This window comes from Oreochromis aureus, linkage group 3 (genome assembly GCF_013358895.1).
Source record: "Oreochromis aureus strain Israel breed Guangdong linkage group 3, ZZ_aureus, whole genome shotgun sequence".
NCBI classification, from domain to species: Eukaryota; Metazoa; Chordata; class Actinopteri; order Cichliformes; family Cichlidae; genus Oreochromis; species Oreochromis aureus.
In genome coordinates, this window is record NC_052944.1 from 99094898 (window position 1) to 99117861 (window position 22964).

A 22964-nucleotide genomic window follows, 5' to 3' on the forward strand; every position below is an offset into this window, starting at 1 on the left:
AGTCGTAAGTCAAGACAGACAACTTTCAAGTCAAGTCCCAAGTCCGAAACTTTGAATTTCAAGTCCTTTCAAGTCTTTTTTTTAACCCTCTGGGGTCCCGGGTATAATTGGCCGTTCTTGACTACTTTTGATTTTACCTCTATATTTCACTTTTAAAATGTTTTTCTTGCCTTGTTTGGTATCATTATTTACAGCACAACCTCAAATATCTGAAATTTGAGTTATTTTTTCATTTTGGTATACTATATTAGCACAGTTGATCTAAATTCAGACAAAAATTCAGAATCCGAGTAGAAAAAAGTTATATTTTTTTTACATGTTTAACGAATCATTTTCATAACTTAAAATGCAAATAGAAATTGTACATTTCTAAAAATTATGCACAAGTTTTGCAAACAACAAAGTTATATGGTACTATTTACCTAAAAATGCAGCAAAGGCCTCAGACGTTTTTTATATAACCATTTAAATCTATTTACAGAACAATCAGGTGTGCTGCATCAAATAAGAAGGCACACAAATTATTTGTGCCAGTCCAAAAAATGTAGTTTGTGTTCAGTATAAGACAGAGGAGAACACCACAGGCCTAAACCCTGCAGGTCTGACAACTGGAGGTGCAACAGTCCTGTTTTCCATGTGGAGACAGGGTTTACACTGGAATCTGCCTTTGACAGCTTTTTTAGATCAAATATGAAATTCAGCAGTCTAACCGACACACAATACAAAACAATAACTACACAACAAACAAACGCCATTAATGTCTCACATATGAAAACTCTCTCTCTCTCTTTCTTTCGCTCGCCCGCTTTCCGTTGTGGGTGTCACTCCTAAAAACTTCCCCTTCTCCCTAAACAACCAAATGTCACATGTTGCCTTATCATTTTTTTGATTGGCTGACATGGTAAACTCTAACACCAATAGGGAAGGGGTGTTTTTTCTTTTTCCACTCGCAAGTGGAGAGCGTATGCTAGGCTGTCTGTAGAAAACGCCGTTTTTGTCTAGCATCCCTGTTGAGAATAACCTTTGCAAATAAACAACAGCTAATAACATAAGATCAAAGTATTTTATTTGATGTATTGACATAAATGACAGAAGAAAAAGGCCATGTATAGCAGGACTACTCAATTACACACTAAGGTGGGCCAGATTTTCTAACCAAAAAAAAAATTTCCCTGGCTCAGACATGCAAAAGTTAAACACGACCATACACTAATTGCAAATTAAACACATTTTGAATTGTGATGTGATGGTAAAATAAATATTTGTCAGTCTAAACTGGGTTAAATCTACGGGGTTAATGATGGGGAGGAGACGGAGAGAGACTGAGTACAGCTACAGAACCCACTTTCTGAAACGGACCCTGCTCACCATTCACCGACAATTCTGAGCTAACAAGTTGCATGTTATTCTTGGATGCGCTTGCAGGACCGGATTTAAAATAGCATGACAAACATATCATACCTGTTAAAGCCAAACAGTATCATCTACGTAGCCCGAAGAACATTTGCTAATAAGATGAAGTTAGCTAAGTCAGCTGTCTCATCGTAGCAAAAAAAGGCACCACCTACCGTTCTTTATGCAACTTCAAATGTCGGACAAAGTTGGAAGTTGTTCCATCTCAGTCTGTGATTCTCTTCTTGCATGTTTTGCATATTGCATTTCGTTTTTTGTTGACTACTTCGTAGTTTATGTACCCGAAAGAAATTACTCTTGGAAGCATTTTTGGCTCGAGCGTTTTTGTTCTTGTTTTTTTCAAATCTGGTTAATTTGATTGGCTGTGCTACAGCCCATGCTCGCATACATACGGAATGCGGTAAGAATGAATGAATGAATAAAGTGAATTAATGGTCAGCACTTTTTATATAATATGTATGTTAAATTTTAGATTTGGGTAAAATATCAAGTCTTTTCAAGTAAACAGGTTCAAGTCCAATTCAAGTCCCAAGTCACTGGTGTAAAAGTCCAAGTCAAGTCACAAGTCTTACAACCTTTTTTCAAGTCAAGTCTAAAGTCATAAAATTAATGACTCGAGTCTGACTCGAGTCCAAGTCATGTGACTCGAGTCCACACCTCTGCCTTATACTGACCTGATCCTCCTCTTTACACTGTACCTGCAGATATATCTATAGATTTGTTTCTGTGTATAACTTGTGCAGATCCTTTTGTTTACTTCATTTATTGTGCATTACACACATTCCCTGTGTAGGTGCCTCTGAAACTTGTTTTTATCTTTATTTATCTTCTTCTATTATCCTCAGAATCTGAATGTAAACAGATACAAGCTGCCAATGGAGAGATGCCAAACTACTCATTGTTCTGGTAACAGTGACAATAAAGATCTTCTGTCTTATCCTGATAGAATTTCTATGAATTTGTGTCAAACTGTGGACTCACAGGACGAGTCTTCAGATGACGTCTGCTGCTCATCGCAAGAACTCGAGCAACTAACCATAAACGTTCATCCTCTCTGTGTCTGACTTTTAGCTTCAAAATCGCTTCATTTCATTTTCTTCTTTTCTTCTTAACATAGAAAATTCCATTATGAACATTTGGGTGAATATGAATATACTTCACTTTATGAAGCATCACTCAACCCATGCAGTTCATCTTCAATTAGATTCACCATCAGCTCATTTTCACATCAACATCCACATAATGTCTTTTTAATTCAAATACACAGGAAAACTTGCTTCCCAGTAAAAATATATTCAGTATAATTTATTTGATTTCCATGTTGATGTTAGATTAGTGGCTCCTCCATCCTTTCCACACAGACTCTCAGTGTGGGGCCTACAGAGTTATTATCAGATTTTCTTATTCGTTGCTTTGGGTAATTAAACTTATACCTGATTGTATTCTAAACAGTTTCAGTCAGTTAAGCAGGATTAACTATCAGCACAATCACATATGAATTATGACTCTATTGTTAACTCTTAATGTCTTTTATCAGGATGGCGTTCCTGCACATTTCTTATCTTCCAACATTCCTGCAGCCACACACACACTAATCTCTCAAAGCTGAGGCGCGTCTACACACACAACATCTACACATTTAAATCATGTCAATTATTCTCATTCAACATATTCATTAAACTTCTGATTCAGAATGAAGATGATTTACTAACAGCACTTCATATCATTGTAAACACAACAGCCTAAATGTTAAAACCTTTTTATTTCTCTCAGGAGGCAATAAGAGGTGAGGGGGGGACGTCTGTCTCTCTCTGTCCCACCTCTCTCAACAAGGCTCATTAAATTCATCCCACTTTCATCATTCATTCAAAAACAGATTTATGCTGACTATGTGATGTAATGCAAGAACAGTAGAGGTGAATGGATGGATAATACATGTTTTATTGATTATTGATTTTGATATATTTTGATTATTCTCTGTTCAAAGACAATAAATGTGGAAAATGTCTCATGTAGTTTCAGCTTCATTTAAATTGATTATTGTAAAGGACTTTATATTGGTATTGAGCAGGCTTCACTATCACGTTGCAAATGGTCCAGAAAGCTGCTGCTCGCCTGTTGACAGGGACACGTAAACGTGAGCACATGACCCTGTTCTTGCCTCCTTACACTGGTTTCCATTTTAGAATCATTTAAAAATGTTATTGCTTGTTTTTAACGTTTTAAATGGCTCCTTCTTACCTGTCAGACCTTCTACATCGATACACTCCACAAAGGTCTCTCAGACCATCTGACCAGTCACTCCTTGCTGTCCCCATGTGGAGACTGAAACACCGAGGGGGCCGAGCTTTCACTGTTGTGGCCCCCAAACTATGGAACAAACGGCCCCTCCATGTTAGTTTGGCCCCAACACTTGAAATGTTTAAATCACTTTTAAAAACACCTTTTTCAAAGGCTTTTAGGAGTCGTACCAGAGTCAGTTTGTAGTCAGTTTGTAGTCAGCTGTTTCCACTCTTAATGCTTTTATTTTGTTAATCGTATTGTTTATTTTACTCATGTTTTAATATTTAATTTACACACTGATTTATTTATCTTCTTTTTCATTTATGTCTTTATTTTATTTATATTAATTTCATTGTTTGCTTAATGGATGGTTTTTAACTGCTGTCTCTGTTTTATTATTGGAAGCACTTTGGTGACGTTGTTGTTTTTAAAGTGCTGTATAAATAAAGTTGGATTGGATTATGGGCTGTAACAGGCTGACTGTGTTACAGAGGATTTCATCCTTTTACCATCATGACAGTCGCACAGAAATCTGCTTCCTGTTCCCAGTGTGAGCGTTTGTCAGCCTCACTGATGGAGGACGGCTCTCTCACAGTGTGCAGACATGTTTAATGAGTTACTGCTAACAGTCACAGTTCATCGCAGCAGCTGTTTAATATGGACGTGAAAGAATCAGAGATCCAACATGACCTCTGACCTGGACCCACAGCACTGATCACTGATCACAGAGTCTGTTACACAGACTGACCACTCTGTGGTCAAACATGAAGGCATCAACGTGACCTCTGACCTTTATCTACAGTGTTTCAGTCTATTTGAACTTTTTACATTGAGCCTCATGATCACTGTGATAACATCATTCAGCCCCACGAGTTCATGGATATACTGGAGGAAAAGCATCTTTATTAGAAGGACCAGACCTCAGACCTCACACTTCCTTTCTTGTATTTGTCTCCAAACACCTTCTCACATTCACGTCTCTGTTCTAGTGTCCATGTCCCGCCCTCTCTCTCTTTGCTCGTTTGTCACTTCCTGTCATTGTAACCAGGGAGATCTGCCTGACCCAGGATCAGACACTGAACCTCAGCCTGAGGTGCAGATAGTTGATTATCATTCATTCAGTTTAATTTGATTTATACAGCACCAAATCATCACAGCTGTGGACTCTCATCTTATACGGGGCAACCGGGGTGCTGGGGGTTGGGAAGCGCATCTTTTTTTTCAACAATATGTTTATTAAAGTTTTACATATATACATATATAAAGTACATACACACACAAATTTACACAATAAACGAAACACAAGGTACATTCAATGAAAGCACTTGAGTCCATGAGACTTCTGACAGATTTTAAAGAGTAATCTTCAGGTTGCAGCATATGGTTGTGGTCCTGTACAGGAATAGTTAGGCTGTCCCTGTCTCCGCAGTAAACCAGAAAGATCTTCATTCTCAATATACTGGATGTAGCGCCCCCAAATTTTCTGGAAAATTTCTTGTTTATCTTTTAAAGTATATGTAATTTTCTCTAATGGTAAACATAAAGACAATTCTTTGAACCAATGTGAAATACTTGGTTTGCCAAGACTTCTCCACGTTAGAGCTATCACTCTCTTTGCTTGCAGTATTCCCATATTTATGAAAATTTTTCAAAATGATTTATGTTACATCCTGCAGGATATAATCCCAGTAGGAAAAGTTTGGGATCCATCACAAGTTTAATTGACAAAATCTCCTTTATCATTACTCTAACCTCTTCCCAAAACTCCTTTATTTTTGGACATGACCATAAACAGTGGAGCAATGTGCCCTTATCTTCTTCACATCTATTACAGATGTCAGGGATCTGCATATTAAATTTGTTAAGTTTTTCTGGTGTTATGTACACTCTCATCAACCAATTAAATTGTAGCAATTTTAGACGTGTGTTACCTGTCTGTGTTTGGGCTAGCTTACATGCTTTACTCCATTGCTCCACTGTCAATTCCTCCTGTAAGTCATACCTCCAAGCTTCAAGCTTAGCAGCAGATGAATCAGGAGAGGATGTCATCATCAAGTTATATAATTCAGATATCATTCCTCTACCAGTGGGGTTTTTGGTTAGGATTTTCTCTAATGTGGACAGCGGGGAATTTGTGTAAAATCATTATGATAAGACCTGATAAAACTCCTAAACTGTAGGTATTTGAAAAAGTGCTTTCGAGGGATATTAAATTTAGAGATTAGTTGTTCAAAACTTAAAAGTCTTCCATCACCCCCGAAAGCATCTTTCACCAGTCCCAGCCCCGAGTCTGCCCATATTTTAAAACCACCGTCCGCTCTACCTGGGGCAAAATAATTGTTGCCCCAAATCGGGCTAAAAACGGAGAGGGGAGATTTTATGTTTAAATATCTTTGAGTGACATGTAAGATATAAATCATGTTTTTAACTATAGGATTAAGCGTAATATCTTTAAGTTTATTATATTTATCAGAGTATACATATGTAGGAAGTGGAAGCCTAAGAGAGAGAGACTCAATAGTTCTCCATGCGGGGGGCTTTTCTGCAGCATAATAGAACATTATAGTTCTTAACTGGGCTGCCCAGTAATACCAAACCATGTTAGGACATTGCAGCCCTCCGGCATCAAAGGGCAAGTATAAAAGTGATAAGCGAAGTCTGGGACGCTTGTTATTCCATAAAAACTGATTAAACAGTTTTCTTATTTTAAGGAAAAAGTCTGAGGGAGGTGGCAAGGGTATATTCTGAAACAGATACAGAAGCTTAGGGAGCACGTTCATCTTTAGTATATTTATTCTACCAATCAGTGAAATTTGGAGACTCGACCATCTCTCCACTGATTTGGATATGTCAGTCATAATTGGACCATAATTATGGTTCACCACCTCTTCCAATTTCGGGACAATCTGAATACCTAGATAAGTAAACTGATTCACATTTCTAAAATGGCAGGTGTATTTAGGTGGATTCATCCTTTCTTCTGAGTTCAAAAGCATTATGGAAGATTTTGATTTATTGATTTTATAACCAGAAATATGTCCAAATTTTCCAATTAGGTCTAAAATGGCTGGAATAGATTTTCCCAGATTTTTAAGAAAGAGGATCACATCGTCAGCATAAAGAGCTATTCGATGGTCGAGCCCTCCGATCTCTATACCCGTGATCATACCGTGTTCTCTTATAGCAATAGCAAGTGGTTCAATTGCAATTACAAATAAAAGGGGGATAGGGGCAACCTTGTCTACAACCTCTTCCAATCTCAACTGGTTTTGAGACAACATTATTGGTAATTATTTCTGCATAAGGATTATTATATAGAAGCTTGACCCAGTTACAAAATCCTCTCCCAAACCAAAGCGACCAAGAATCTCAAGCAAATAGGGCCACTCTACCCTATCGAAAGCCTTCTCGGCATCTAGTGCCAAGAAAGCTGTATCTGAAGACCCCCTTGCTCGTGTAAAATATTTAACACTCGTCGAACATTATGGAATCCCTGACGCCCAACCATGAACCCATTTTGATCTTCCTTGATGATAGCTGGCAAAAGGCACTCCAGTCTCTTTGCTAGAATTTTACAGAGTATCTTTAAATCTGAGTTTAAGAGGCTAATTGGCCGCAGGTTTTCACATTTATCATTCGATTTTCCAGGTTTGGGAAGAAGTGTAATTAAGGCCCTCTCAGAGTGGGTGGGAGTATCCCATTTTGAGCAGATTCAGAAAACATTTCCAAAAGGGGTACCTTTAATTTGGATGCAAACTTTTATAGATATCAATTGGCAGACCGTCTGGCCCCGCAGCCTTTCCAGAATTCATACTCATTATTGCCTCTGAGATTTCGTCCAGAGTCAATTTAGCCCCAGTCTCAAGGATTCCTCATCTTCTATTCTGGGGATATTCATATTGTTAAGAAAAGAGAAAAATTTGGGTCTGGTTCACCTGGGTTTAGATCAGAACTGTATAACCTTTCATAATAGACCTTAAAAGAGTCACTTATTGCAGCAGGGTCAGAGATCGTTTCCCTTTATCATTTTTAAGTGCAGTGATTGATCTTTCTAATTGGAATTGTTTTATACGCCAAGCCAGAATTTTACCTGATTTCTCCCTTGATCAAAAACGGACTGCTTAAGTTTTAATAAGTTAGCTGTAGCTTTTGAAGCTGAGATTTCATTATATTGGGCTCTTAATAACAGCAAACTTTGGTGCAGCTTGGGACAGGGTTCTTAAAGTACATATCCTCAGTAGCTTTAATTTTGATTCCAGTAATTTCAGTTTTTGTCTGGCCTTCCTAGATCTTGAGCTCGTGAAGCTAATTATTTGGCCTCTAATGAAGGCTTTGAATGCTTCCCATCTAATACACGGAGATGTTTCAGAAGTATTGAGCTCAAAGTAATCAGTAATTTGTTTGTCAAGGTACGCCATTAGGTCTTTGTCCTTTATCCATTTTTGCTGAAATTTCCATTTTGGGGATCTCGTACTAGCCCTGGATCCAAATAGACCAGACTGGCTGGGGCATGGTCTGAGATAAGGACACTGCCATAATCACAACCGTTCACTTTATAGGACAGACTTGCTGAGATTAAAAAGTAGTCTATCCGTGAGTATGATTTATGTGTGCTTGAATAACATGAATATGTCGATACACCAGGATTCCTGTCTCTCCATATGTCCATAAGATTTAATTCCTTAGCAAACTGAAGAATGGTTTCCCTACTCTGGCTATGAGATTTGTCTAAATGTGATGATTTATCTATACTTGGGTTCAGAGTGCAATTGAAGTCTCCCGCTAAAATATATTGACCCCTAAGTGCTGACAGCGTGCAGAACAAGTTATTAAAAAAGATGGTTCATCCTTATTTGGGGCATAAATATTAACTAAAATCAGAGGTTCTGCATAGAGAGCACCCTGAACAATCAAATACCTTCCCATCTTATCTGCAATTACCTTACAAACATTAAAGGGGACAGACTTGTGTATTAGAGTCAAAACCCTCTCGCTTGGGAGTTAAATGGTGCTGAAAAACCTCTCCTGCCACCTCCGCTTAATCTTTAAGTCCTCTTTTCCAGTAAGATGAGTTTCTTGGAGAAAAATTATTTTGGAATGCATATCTTTTAACCTTCTCATCACTTGTTTAACTTTTTAAGTTTTGCAGCCCCTACAGTTCCACGATGTCATCTTAATTTCTAAGACATTGGACATAGCTGCTATTTTCAGATGATCTTCTCATGCTAGTATATAGAAGTGTACCTTGAAACAACCAAAACAATACAGACAACACAGATGCATCTAACTGCATCAACCATTGAACACAACCCTCTGACCTAAAGGCCAGTTTCCCTTCTCCTTACTACACACTCCGGTAATGCTAATGACCAGTCCACAGTTATTGAGGAATGATCCAACATGACTTATCCTAAACTTAAACACTCCCTCCATTGTTAGCTTTTACATACAAATAATAGTTACTTTGCCAGGAATATATTGCCATCCCAAATATACTCATGTAAATAAAATAAATGTTAGGGGTCTACTGTGCTTTAACTCTATTTAAATATAACAACAACTCAAAGAGTCCTCCTAGAAAACAAAAAGTAATCAATCCCCCACAAAAAAAAAAAAAAAAAAAAAAAAAAAAGGGGGTCGGGTATACTCACAAAACAGGTAATCACCAGCGTCTTTAAACCCCATGCAGACATAACGGAGGCATGTACAGATGTTCAGTATGAATATATTTCAATGTTCAGTTCACAGTAGCCCCAGGAATTGGCTGCCAGGCAAAACGTTCAATTATTTTACCAACTCTATCCGTGCCGCTATTCATCCCGCTCTGCTTGGATCCGCGTAACGAAAGTCTCTGCGTCCTCCGGTTTGCCAAAAGTCAGTGTTTTATCCTTGTAGGTCACCAGGAGCCTGGCGGGGAGAAGCATCCCGTGTCTTATCCCCATGCTGCGGAGCTGTCGTCTCACGGAGTCGAACTCTTTCTGCATCTTATGTATGCCGGCTGCCATGTCCGGGTAGAAACGCACCGGTTTGTCCTCGTAGAGTATTTGCTTTTTGATTTTGGTCGCCTTCAGCACCATTGCCTTATCCCTATCGCTCAGGAATTTCATGATCAGTGTTCTTGGGGGCGTTTGGGTCGTTTCTCGGGCCGATTCGGTGCGCCTTTCCAGGAATGGCTTTGACTTCAGCAGAGGGATGTCCAGCGTCTCCGGGATCCAGGTTTCCAGAAATGCGCAAGCATCCGTTCCCTCCACCTTCTCCGGTAAATTCACCAGTCTCAGGTTAGCCCTCCTGGCCCTTGTTTCCAAGTCCATTACTTTGTCCTCCATATCTCTGGTTTTCTTTTCGAGACTCTGGACTTTTCTCTGAAGGCTATCGACCGTGTCCTCAGTGTCGGAAATGCGTGTCTCGACATTTACAATACGCCCTTGCACTCTCCGACCTCGTTTCTCACTCCCTCAATTGCAGCCATTATTCCGTCAAACCTGTTGGAGAAGTCGGTTTTCAAGTCTCTGATAGCTTCAAGAATCGGAGCGTGGCTTGGTCCTTCCTCTTCAGCGCTAATTGACTCTTCCGACATGGCGCTAGCTTTAGCTTTTCCAGTTTGTTTAGTTGGTCCGAAATCAATTTTAGGTTGTGAGGGTTTACCACGACCCCTGCCCGATTTACCTGGTGCAGACGACATAAAAGAGTCCAAAGCGCGGATACCGTTAGAGTTTAACTTCAAAAGTTGATATTATGTTAGGTGTCTTGGCAAAGATTTACGGAGGAGGGAAGTGTGCGTCTAGCTAATGCGCCGCCATTTTCTAGTCTCGGGGGAAGCGCATCTTTACCCGGAAGGTCGCCGATTCGATTCCCGGGCTCTCTGTCCTGGTTGTTGTGTCCTTGGGCAAGACACTTTACCCTACCGCCTAGTGGTGTTGGCCAGAGGGGCTGATGGTGTGATATGGCAGCCTCCCTTCTGTCAGCCTGTCCATTATTATTCTATCAATAAAGTTATGTTGTATATTCACTCTCATGTCATTGACGTTTTACATTAGAGCAACTCATCTATTTAAAAACACTGAAAACTTACTGCAGCTGGAACAGCTGGAAGCATGACCATGTGCTTCTGTGCTTATGCACCATGGTAGGTCACACACACACACACACACAAAGCACAAGGAAAATCCACCCGCGACTGCCGTCACCTGACCACATGTCCTGCAGATGGCGATCCTGCACCGTGTTCAGAGAGCCGACACTTTGATGATGCTGCTCTACTCAACTTACTTTAGCCTGGGTTGGACTCTATATTAGCAGCTTCACTCTGGTTTCACTGTTAAATACACTTGTTAGAGTTCACTTGGAAAAGGTTAAAAATAAATATTTTATTGCAAAATTATTTGTTGGTACATTTTTGCTGAGGGTCAAATATCTTGTTTGATTTGAGGAATGAACTGTTAAGGTGGAAAAAATGATCAGGTTAAAATACTGTGGCGTGTTGGGGGAGCGGCTGTTCTCTCCCATCATGCCTTGGGACATGTGCTGCTGTTAATGTTCTTGTTTTGTTGTTTATGTTTACGTTTCTTTTGGCTGTTACATTGAATGTTGTGTTTATGCTGTAGTGAGTTCAATGACAGTTATTGTTGATGGAAGAATGTCGTACCATGAGTGAGATCAGGCTTGTGGTTATTGACCCTCTGAAGCACAGTGTGGTACCGTGTGTGTTTTAATAAAGAGCTCCCCCTACCGGTTTGGGGTTGAACTGCAATCTCTCTGAGAGCTTCTGTGTTGAGATTTCTCTGCATGCCACATTGGTGTCAGAAGTGGGATTCCAAGAGCATGGCCACTATTCTGAAAGAGGAAGAGGAGCTGAGGGAGAGTGAGGAGCTTATCACTCGCCTGGAAGCGTGAATGGGGCCCGACCAAGAAGCAGGGGAGCTCCGGGCAGCAGCAAGCCAGCCAGTGGAAGATCTGTGGGCTTACCAGATGGAACCTCACAGCCCCGCCCACTGGGAAGCTGTCGGAGCTGCCAAGGCATGCTGCAGGCTCCAGGACCACAAGCAGCCAGCCAGCCTTCGCTCATGGTGGTGCCGGGGAGCAGCACACCCTCACTGCTGGCAGCCGAGGGGAACAACGCCAACTGTCTCCAGGACCCAGTACAGCCACCGCTGCCATCAGGGGCTCCTGTCCGGGGGAGCATGAAGCTGCCACGCTATAATGGGGAAGCACCTCCAGAGACCTACCTTATCCAGGTACAGCTGGCTGCTCAGCTAAATGGATGGTCAACGGAGGAGACAGCTGTTCAAGTCGCCCTCGCCTTGGAAGGCAGGGCACTGCAGATCCTCACAGATCTTCAGCCAGAAGAACGTTTAAGTTGGCCTGCTGTTGCCAGAGCAATGCAGAGCAGGTTTGGCCTCCGTACACATGCGGATGATGCCCGAGATAAACTTGCTAGCCGCCCACGGAGACAAGAGGAGAGTCTGGGTGCCTATGCTGCTGACCCACGCCTTTATGCACGTAGAGGGTACCCTGCTTTTGATGCTGCAGCGCAAGAAGAGCTTGCTCTCCAGGCTTTTGTCCGGGGTCTCCAGCCAAAACGACTACAAGAGCACATCCGTCTGCATGCACCAGAAACCCTGGCGGCAGCTCTAACTGAGGCCGAAAGAGTGGAGCATGTGCTCAGCCCAGGTGCACGCAGCCCTGGTGTAAGTCACCAAGTGCGCCAAACAGACTACGAAAGGAGCGACCAGGAGGAGGAGGCCCGCCAAACCACCGACATACCACCTTGGCGATCTCGGCGAGGGAATAGACGAGCAGGAGGCCAATCCAGGGGTAACTGCCATCGGTGCGAAGAACCAGGCCACATCGCACGCTACTGTCCAGCACCAAGCCCACAAAGCCTGGCACCCCAGCTGCCGTTAAACTAAGGCGGGGTGGCACAACGGAGGAACTGCCCCCTGCAACCACTCTGCCCTCCAAATCACACTTGCGGGTTGGCCGGCTCGGCCAGGCACGAGGACTGTATCTGGACTGTGACCTTGCCGGCACCACCTGTAGAGCCCTGATAGACACTGGATCCACGCTTTCCTTGGTACAGGCCGGAGTCCTCCCTGGTACTGACGGCCCAAGACCGCAAGGTTGGCAGCCTACTCAACTCCACATCACCACAGTCACAGGGGAGCGTGCCAAGGTTAAGGGGGAAAGATCCCTCCCGGTGACTGTGGCTAACCGCACTGTTGACCACCAATTCTGGCTAGCCAGCATCCAGGACCGATGCATCATTGGTCTAGACCTGTTAGCCAAATGGGAGGCCACAGTGGACGTGTCCCGAGCAATCCTTTACCTGGGCACGGAGGCTGTGAAGCTCCACACCACCAAGGAAGTCCCGCTGCCTGCCTCCACTTTTTCAGCCAGCGTCAGGAAGCCTGAGGACCTGTCACCGCCGGCGGTGGAAGGGGCCTCTCCTTCACCAGCGGCACAGCAACTGTCCACAGAGACCAAGCTAGCTGTCGAGGACCTATACCAGAGGAGCTGCGAGGGTCTCCAGGCTGATCAGCAACGGCAGCTGCGGAGATACTCGACTTGTTTGCCGACATCTTTGCAGCCAAGGATGAGGACTGCATGCAAACCAGCCTGGTACAACACGACATTGACACTGGGGATGCACGGCCCATCCGCCTCCGCCCTCGTCGCCTTCCCTTGCCAAGCGTGCGCAGCAGAGCAGAAGGTCAGGGAAATGGCAGAGGCAGGCATCATAGAACCCTCAAACAGCCCCTGGGCGGCCCCAGCCGTACTGGTTCGGAAAAAGATGGTACCTGGCGGTTTTGTGTCGACTATCGCTCTACTCAACAGCATCACACGCAAGGACTCCTACCCGTTGCCCCGGATTGACGATGCCCTGGACGACATTGCTGGGTCCTGCTGGTTCAGCTCCCTCGATTTGCGCAGTGGCTACTGGCAGGTGGAGCTGACGCCAGAGGCCCGCCCAAAGACTGCTTTCTCCATTGGCCAGGGACTGTGGCAGTTTAAGGTGATGCCCTTCGGCCTCTGCAATGCCCCAGCCACATTCGAGCGCCTAATGGAGAGGGTTCTGGCTGACATTCCCGCGACCGCTGTGTGGTCTACCTGGATGACCTCCTCGTCCCACGCGACAGACTTCGAGAAAGCCTTGGCTAACCTGACTGCGGTTTTCCATGCTATCCGCCAGGCTGGCCTTCGTCTCCACCCCAAAAAGTGCCACCTCTTCCGGAAGGAGACAACCTTCTTGGGTCACGTTGTCAGCGGAGCAGGGGTTTCCACCGACCCCGCAAAGGTGGCTGCTGTGAAGGACTGGCCCATTCCGGGCAACCCTGCTGAGTTGCGGGCTTCCTCGGCCTGGCATCATACTACCGTCGGTTCGTCAAGGACTTTGCTACCATTGCAAGCCCCTGCACCAGCTCACACAGAAGGGCCGGGAGTTCCACTGGAGTGAGGACTGTGCCGTGGCATTTGATCGGCTCCGATCTGCACTGGTTGAGGCACCGGTGCTGGCCTACCCAGACCTGCAGCTTCCTTTTGTCGTGGACACCGATGCCAGCAACATGGGTGTGGGGGCTGTACTGTCGCAGGAAGGCCCTGAGGGGGAGCGGGTCATCTCCTACTACAGCCGCTCCCTCAGCAGACCAGAGAGGAACTATTGTGTCACCCGTCGAGAGCTGCTGGCCATCATTCTGGGTCTCCGCCATTTCAGACCCTACCTCTACGGGAAGAAGTTCCTCCCATGCGCACAGACCATGCGTCCCTCACTTGGCTGCTCAGCTTTAAAGAACCGGAGGGACAGCTAGCCCGGTGGTTGGAGACGTTGCAAGATTACCACTTTGAGGTTCGTCACCGGGCGGGACGTCTCCACACAATGCAGATGCCCTCTCCCGACGCCCTTGTGAGGAAAACCAGTGCAGGTACTGCCAACGCTTGGAGGACCGGGAGGGCATGACTTCAGTGATCGCGTCACCACAGGGCGGCCATGAGAATGACTCTGTTCCGGGTGGGCATTGTAGCAGTCTTCAGGCCCAGTCCACCACAGGGGATACCGAGGGTCTGGAGGCCATGGATCCCCAACGGCTGCAACACGACCAGAACCAAGACCCTGCCCTTTCCCGGGTTCAGTGTTGGATTGGGGCCGGTCAGAGACCATCATGGCCAGAAGTATCTGCACTGGACCTCGAGACCAAGGCTCTCTACTCCCAATGGGCCAACCTCACAAGCCGAAACAGCCTCCTCTATCGCCGCTGGCAGGCTCCCGGGGGTCACCATGAGGTCTTCCAGCTCTTGGTGCCTCAACAGTTGCGGTCCAGGGTCCTCCAGCTGGTCCATGGGGCGGCGGGGGCAGGACACTTTGGAGTAACCAAGACTCTGCGGCGACTTCGGTCTCGGTTCTACTGGCCCGGGTGTCGCCAGGACGTAGAACTCCATGTCCATCGGTGCGATGCCTGCACGGCTCAGAAAGGGCCTTCCCAACGCTCTCATGCCCCTTGCAGCAGTATCAGGTGGGGCTCCCATGGAGCGGGTTGGTGTGGACATCCTGGGACCTTTCCCCACCACAGACCAGGGGAACCGCTATGTCCTGGTTGCCATGGACTACTTCACTAAGTGGCCTGAGGCCTATGCAGTCCCTGACCAAAGTGCTGTTACCACCGCTGAGCGTCTGGTCAACGAGATGTTCTGCCGGTTCGGGGTACCAGAGGAACTGCACAGCGACCAGGGCCGGAATTTTGAGGCTGCGGTGTTCAAGGAGGTCTGTCAGCGGCTGGGTATCAGGAAGACCCGGACGACGCCACTGCACCCCAAAGTGATGGGTTGGTGGAACGCTTCAACCACACCCTGGCCACCCAGCTTGCCATCCTGACCTCCCGCCAGCAGCAGCGTGACTGGGATCAACACCTTCCCTGGTCCTAATGGCCTACCGTTCTGCAGTCCAGGAATCTACTAAGTGCACTCCAGCGGCCTTGATGTTCGGTCATGAGCTTCGTACCCCAGTGGACTTGGTGTTTGGATCCCCCCCTGAGCAGGAAGTGTGCGGGGACCCCGGGTTGGGCTACCTCCACAACCTCCTCGCCCAGCTACGGGAGGTGCACCAGTTGACCAGGCAGGCTCTCCGAGATGCAGGCTCCCGGCAGAAGCGAGCTTATGATACCCGCTGCAAGGGTGAAGGACTCTTGCCAGGTCAGCATGTGTGGGTCTACAGCCCGGAGAGGAAGAAAGGGCTTTCCCCAAACTGATGAGCCAGTGGGTTGGACCCTGCACTGTTCTCGAGAGGCTGTCCGACGTGGTCTACAGGGTGCGGCTGGTCAAACGGAACAGGGTGGTCGTACTCCATCGTGATCGCCTGGCACCCTATCAGCCCTTGAGTCCACCCAGGAGGAGCCAGGGCCCCAGCTTCAACCGCAGGCCCCAACCTGTCCTCAGAGGCGGCTGGGGACCCACGGAACGCCCTCAACGACACCGTCGCCTTCCCCAACACCTCAGAGACTTTGCTTTGGACATGCCGGTTGCTGGGGACAGCTAACCACTCAGGTGGGGCTGTGTGGCGTGTTGGGGAGCGGCTGTTCTCTCCCATCATGCCTTGGGACATGTGCTGCTGTTAATGTTCTTGTTTTGTTGTTTATGTTTACGTTTCTTTTGGCTGTTACATTGAATGTTGTGTTTATGCTGTAGTGAGTTCAATGACAGTTATTGTTGATGGAAGAATGTCGTACCATGAGTGAGATCAGGCTTGTGGTTATTGACCCTCTGAAGCACAGTGTGGTACCGTGTGTGTTTTAATAAAGAGCTCCCCCTACCGGTTTGGGGTTGAACTGCAATCTCTCTGAGAGCTTCTTTGTTGAGATTTCTCTGCATGCCACAATACTTTAAATCAGTGCAGATGTATAATGTAATTTAACATGCTGATAATGGTTGTAGTGGGCTTGTAATTTAAATGTGGTCTGATTAAATGCACTCAAAAAAATGAAATGTTGACTTTAATTAAAATTATTTTGTCAACAGGTTCCACGAAATTGCATTGTGTTAGTTTAAAGCAAAACTCTTTAGTTCATCTAATTTAAAATAACTATTTAAGATTAACAAGACATGTTTAAGACTACCTTAATCAAGTTATGTTGTATGAACATAGATGATATATTTACAGGTTAGATAGTTTATATTAGTTACTTCAACACATTTCTTATTTGTGGCAGTAAAATGTTAAATTTAAGTTAGATTAATTCAAATATTATATTTTCAGCCACCTTGTGCTTTATTAATTCGTTTTACATAAATCTATTTTGTCAACAGGTTCCACACAAATGAATTAAGTACATCCAACTTATTTCTTAAAATTTCTTTTATTCCCAACACATTCAGTGAGCATTTGTGTAAACCCAGTCCAAAATGAAATACAACAGCTCGGTTAGTAATTAACAGTATGTAGACAGATGCAACATCAAGACTTTAAATTAAATGTCTGTATCTGCCAGAAATAGAAGAAAAAAACACATTGAAGACCACATAACATGTTGATAAGATGACACTTGAGTTATGCACATGTGATGCTAGTAAGGTCTGTGGAGTGTTTTTTCTTCTAGTGTCTAAAATGAAAAGCAAAGTTGCTATTTGCAATGATTGCTTAGGGTCAGTCCAGTAACACAACGCCAATGAAGTGCTTTCCTTTAACAATGCAAAGTGAAGTGTCCACCTCCACAGCCACAATTAAAAAAATTTATGTAACAATAATAATAATAATAATAATAACAACAACAACAACAACAACAACAATAATAATAATAATAATAATAAATAGTCCACTGATATTAGCAATCAAAGAAAATTATATCACCATCCCAAATAAAACTTTAATAAAACATGCCAGCATTATTGTCTAACAATAAAACAGCTTGTCAGCGTTCAGGTTTTTTGCAACAGCACAGCAGTAACCATTTAACACATGCCACTGTCAACATTTATTTTACCAGTGTTTGGGCAAAAAACTTGAGTTGTAAACATTTTAACATGGAAACAATTGTTTGTCTTTAAAAGTCCGCAAAATATACATTCATCCTGCATTCCTAACTTACCGTTATTCTTAGTATGTATTGCAATTACCTTTACAATGCACACAATGTAACACAAACAGAGTATGAACATATTTCCACCTCATAACAATTTGCCCCCCCTCCCCCCACAAGTGTAAAATCTCTCAAATTGTAGTAGTTTACAAACTTTTCAAAATTTCTCTTAAGTGTAATTTTCCCTTTATCTGTCATTTTCAACAAATTACCATTTTATTCCCATTCAGCCTCCGAAAAACTTCTGTCCATCTGACAGAACATTAAACATCCAAATTAAGGGTTGGCTTATTCATTCAGTTTATTCTTGAGCATCTGTACCTTGGTCAAGAGTCTGCTGACATCCAGATGAAGGAAGAGCTTCTGAAGTACTTCAAAGAAAACTTTAAGTCTCAAGGTTAACTGAGATTCAGTGCATATATCCCACCCATTAAGAGTGCACATGCAGAAGGCATGTCTTCCAGGTCATGCAGAACACCCTAGATGGTTGTACCCACATCGGCTGGAGGAGTACTGGCATCAGCTCTTTCGATGGTAAAGATAGCAAGGGTAATTTGTTCCAGCTCCCTGTGAACAGCTGTAGCTGTAGCTTACACACAAAAACATAGAAAAATGGTGTCCAGTTTAAAAAAAAAAGAGAGCCAAAGCTACCCTTTAATGAAGTAAACACAATATTAGGAACATGCACCCCAGTGCGCCACTATTTTAGACTACAGATTCAACAATGAATATAAATAGTTTGGGTATACAAGAAGATTCCCCAAAACATTTAAACAGGTTCCATGCAAATTACAACAATAACAACACTACAACATGCAACAACTTAGTTATTCAAAATTTGGTTTAATACAGATAAAAAACTAAACTAAAATTACTAACCAATTATTCTTTGAAGAGGATGCTTGGGTCTTCATTCAGGTAAAAAGGTAGTGCCCTGAGGACACACTCCCTCCCCTTTTCAATAGTTTGCTTCTGTAGAGAGTGGCAGAGATACAGGAAGAGAAAACAAATATACTTTAGGATGACACAAACTCACATTATACGCAAAATGAATGACATCCACTGCGCAGACAGACATGTACACAAGACCAACTAATCATCACATGGGCATGAATAGTTAACCTGTTGGGCAGGGTCTCCACCACATTATATATGTCCATAATGGAGGTATAGACAAACTAATACATCATCTTTTTTGCATTCAAAAACTGATCTTTAAAATAAAAACATTCACTTCTGGTTTAACCCGAAATTGAGGGATCAGATTTTACTTATGTTTAGGTAATTTTAATTTTTCCAAAGTTTTGAGTACCAAAACACTGTGCAGCTACCATACACTAGCTGTTAAATTTGAAAGTGATCTTATTAGCCATAATATTTTGCTACCAACAGAATAAGCACCTGTGTGGCTGGGGCCAAAGTTTGTCTAATTTTCTTCACTGCAGCGCCTCCTTTTTTCTTGAAGACTTTTATGAGCTGGTCAGTGTATTGGTCAAGTTGTGCAAAAAGCCTTGGAACAAGTGGAGCAGTAGTAATCCTCACAAATTCTGCTTCCACCTGAAAACATGTCAACAAACACAACATACTGTACTGTAAATATACATACTATATGTACACATATACATACTTTATAACTAAAACTAATGTAGAAAGACCTCATTAAAGCTATAATTTTAACACAAACATTTACACAAAATGCTAATGGAGCCATTACAGCTTTTATTGTTATTTATCAAGTTCCAAAAAATATTGATCACAGCTGATCTGAAAAGAATTTCATACCTCAGGCCCTTGAACTGCAACCTTTACAATGGTTCAGATCTGGAGAAGAAATAACAGGGGCATGGGATGCGTCACTAAAGAAAACTTAACTTATAAAACAGTTTTGTTTTTAAAAGTATAACAGTTCACATACCACATACAAGCTCAGCAGTACCACATACACCACATCAGTATAGGAGGGGGCAGGTAAAGGCAGGATCTGAAATTTATCAAGTAAAACAAGAAATTCATTACTAAATTTCAAGAAGCAAATTATTGATTGAATTACAACTAAATAAAATACTACTCAGAAGCAGTGTTGGGCAAGTTACTTTGAAATAATAATTCAATTATAGTTACTAGTTACTTCTTCAAAAAAGTAACTGAGTTAGTAACTCAGTTACAATATTCTAAAAGTAATTAATTACTTGGAAAAGTAACTATTGCGTTACTTTAAAAAAAAAAAAAAAGAACGTTTAACCCTCTGGTGTCCAGAGTATAATTGGCCATTTTTTTACTACTCTTGATTTTCCCTCCACATATTACCTTTAAAAACTATTTACTTTGCCTTGTTTGGTATCATTCTTTTTAGCGCAACCTCATGCGTCTGAATTTACAGTTATGTTCTCATTTTGTCATACTGTATAACCAGAATTGATCTAAAATCAGACAAAAAACATAAAATCAGAGAAGGAAAAGTTCTATTTTTACTGTAACAACCATAAACATGTTTAATGAATCATATTTCATAAATTCAAATGCAAATATTAATTGTCAATTTTAAAATCCTATGCACAAGTTTTGCAAACAACAAAGTTATTTACATTCATTTACCTTTTACCCTTTTTTTAAATAAACATTTCAAACTATTTACAGAACAATCAGCTTTTCTTCAATAAGATGCCACACAAATTATTTGTGCCACTCCAAAAAAATAATTTCTGTCCACTATAAAGGAGAACGTCACAGCTGATACCTGCAGGTCTGACAGCAGCAGGTGTATCACTCCTGTTTCTACCTGGAGACAGCAGTCACCTCATTGTTCTGACACACAACACAAAACTATCCACAACACTACACACATCTCAAAACTCGCTTTCTCTCTTTTCCTGCTCTCTCTCTCTCTCGCCGTCACTCCTAAAACTTTTTTTTGTTTTGTTTTTTTGCTCATAAGCAGAGAGTGCTTGCTAGCGCTAACGTGGCGAAACTATTGAGGAAAAAACGCCGTGTATATATTGTTTATCATGACTCTGGTTTTACGTGGCCTATCGACACAATTTATAAACTGGTATATATCACCTTGTTGTTTTGTCTTTAAGTGGTCGTGTGATTGGCTTACCACGACTACTTTATTCTTCCTCAGTCAAACAGCAGCACTCATGTGATTGTTTTGCCTCCTGAGCTCCAGGGGCCTGTTCTTCGTACCTCGCTTACTACATCCAAGATCAAATGACACATCCAAGATCAAATCATCGCGCTAACCGTGAGCTCGCTAATCCGGTTCTCCGAACACACCTGTTGTTGACGATTAGTACAGCTGGATGAAGTAATCTGAGATCACTGGGTGGCTTAAAAGGGGCTACGCATCGATAGTAGAAACATTGATCGGCAACCCTGTGATTGGTCGGCGAAGATGTCGAAGGAGCGCACTCAGTGTATTACGGCAGCAGAGCAAGAACTCTTGATTTTGGGATATCAGGAGTTTCAGAGTTTAATTAAAACGCAGGAGAACACTGCAAAGGCTGCAAAAGCAAGGAGAGAGGGCTGGCAGAAAGTTGCTGACAAATTACACTCGTAAGTGATCCATGATATTACATTATATCATGTGATATTATATTATACCACATTATATTATATTACACCATATCCTCTTCCACATTAGAGCCACAACAGGACCCACTAGAACATGGGAACAAGTAAAAGTGAAATATAGGAATATTCTACAGAATGGTAATATTCATCACTTATATTGCTTTTAGTCTATGAAAAGACACCCTGAAATAATCTGTTTGTTTGTTTATAACAGCAACCCAGAAAAGGGCAGAGCAAATAAAGACAGGTGGTGGTCCTGCACCCCCTCGTCACACCCCTTTACGTACTGTGCCATTTATTGACATTGTGGGTTTTTTTGTGTGTAGTTTGACATAACACTCCATCACTTTTACCTGTTCCCATGGAAGGGGTGACTGAAGCATGCACAGTAAGTTGGGAGATATATATATATTGTGGCATGCAGAGAAATCTCAACAAAGAAGCTCTCAGAGAGATTGCAGTTCAACCCCAAACCGGTAGGGGGAGCTCTTTATTAAAACACACACGGTACCACACTGTGCTTCAGAGGGTCAATAACCACAAGCCTGATCTCACTCATGGTACGACATTCTTCCATCAACAATAACTGTCATTGAACTCACTACAGCATAAACACAACATTCAATGTAACAGCCAAAAGAAACGTAAACATAAACAACAAAACAAGAACATTAACAGCAGCACATGTCCCAAGGCATGATGGGAGAGAACAGCCGCTCCCCCAACACGCCACACAGCCCCCACCTGAGTGGTTAGCTGTCCCCAGCAACCGGCATGTCCAAAGCAAAGTCTCTGAGGTGTTGGGGAAGGCGACGGTGTCGTTGAGGACGTTCCGTGGGTCCCCCAGCCGCCTCTGAGGACAGGTTGGGGGCCTGCGGTTGAAGCTGGGGCCCTGGCTCCTCCCTGGGTGGACTCAAGGGCTGATAGGGTGCCAGGCGATCACGATGGAGTACGACCACCCTGTTCCGTTTGACCAGCCGCACCCTGTAGACCACGTCGGACAGCCTCTCGAGAACAGTGCAGGGTCCAACCCACTGGCTCATCAGTTTGGGGGAAAGCCCTTTCTTCCTCTCCGGGCTGTAGACCCACACATGCTGACCTGGCAAGAGTCCTTCACCCTTGCAGCGGGTATCATAAGCTCGCTTCTGCCGGGAGCCTGCATCTCGGAGAGCCTGCCTGGTCAACTGGTGCACCTCCCGTAGCTGGGCGAGGAGGTTGTGGAGGTAGCCCAACCCGGGGTCCCCGCACACTTCCTGCTCAGGGGGGATCCAAACACCAAGTCCACTGGGGTGCAAGCTCATGACCGAACATCAAGGCCGCTGGAGTGCACTTAGTAGATTCCTGGACTGCAGAACGGTGAGCCATTAGGACCAGGGAAGGTGTTGATCCCAGTCACGCTGCTGGCGGGAGGTCAGGATGGCAAGCTGGGTGGCCAGGGTGTGGTTGAAGCGTTCCACCAACCCATCACTTTGGGGGTGCAGTGGCGTCGTCCGGGTCTTCCTGATACCCAGCCGCTGACAGACCTCCTTGAACACCGCAGCCTCAAAATTCCGGCCCTGGTCGCTGTGCAGTTCCTCTGGTACCCCGAACCGGCAGAACATCTCGTTGACCAGGCGGCTCAGCGGTGGTAAC

At 43.7% G+C, this 22964-nt stretch overlaps 1 long non-coding RNA gene across 1 annotated transcript; it reads right to left on the reverse strand.

Annotated features, from left to right (window-relative positions):
- Nucleotides 1-19166: 19166 nt before the first annotated feature.
- Nucleotides 19167-19742, reverse strand: LOC120438581. Its single transcript, XR_005611999.1, has 3 exons — nt 19675-19742; nt 19542-19580; nt 19167-19316 (listed from the first exon to the last, which is right to left on the reverse strand). It is a non-coding gene; the product is annotated as an uncharacterized LOC120438581 (long non-coding RNA).
- Between the last annotated feature and the right edge of the window lie 3222 nt (nt 19743-22964).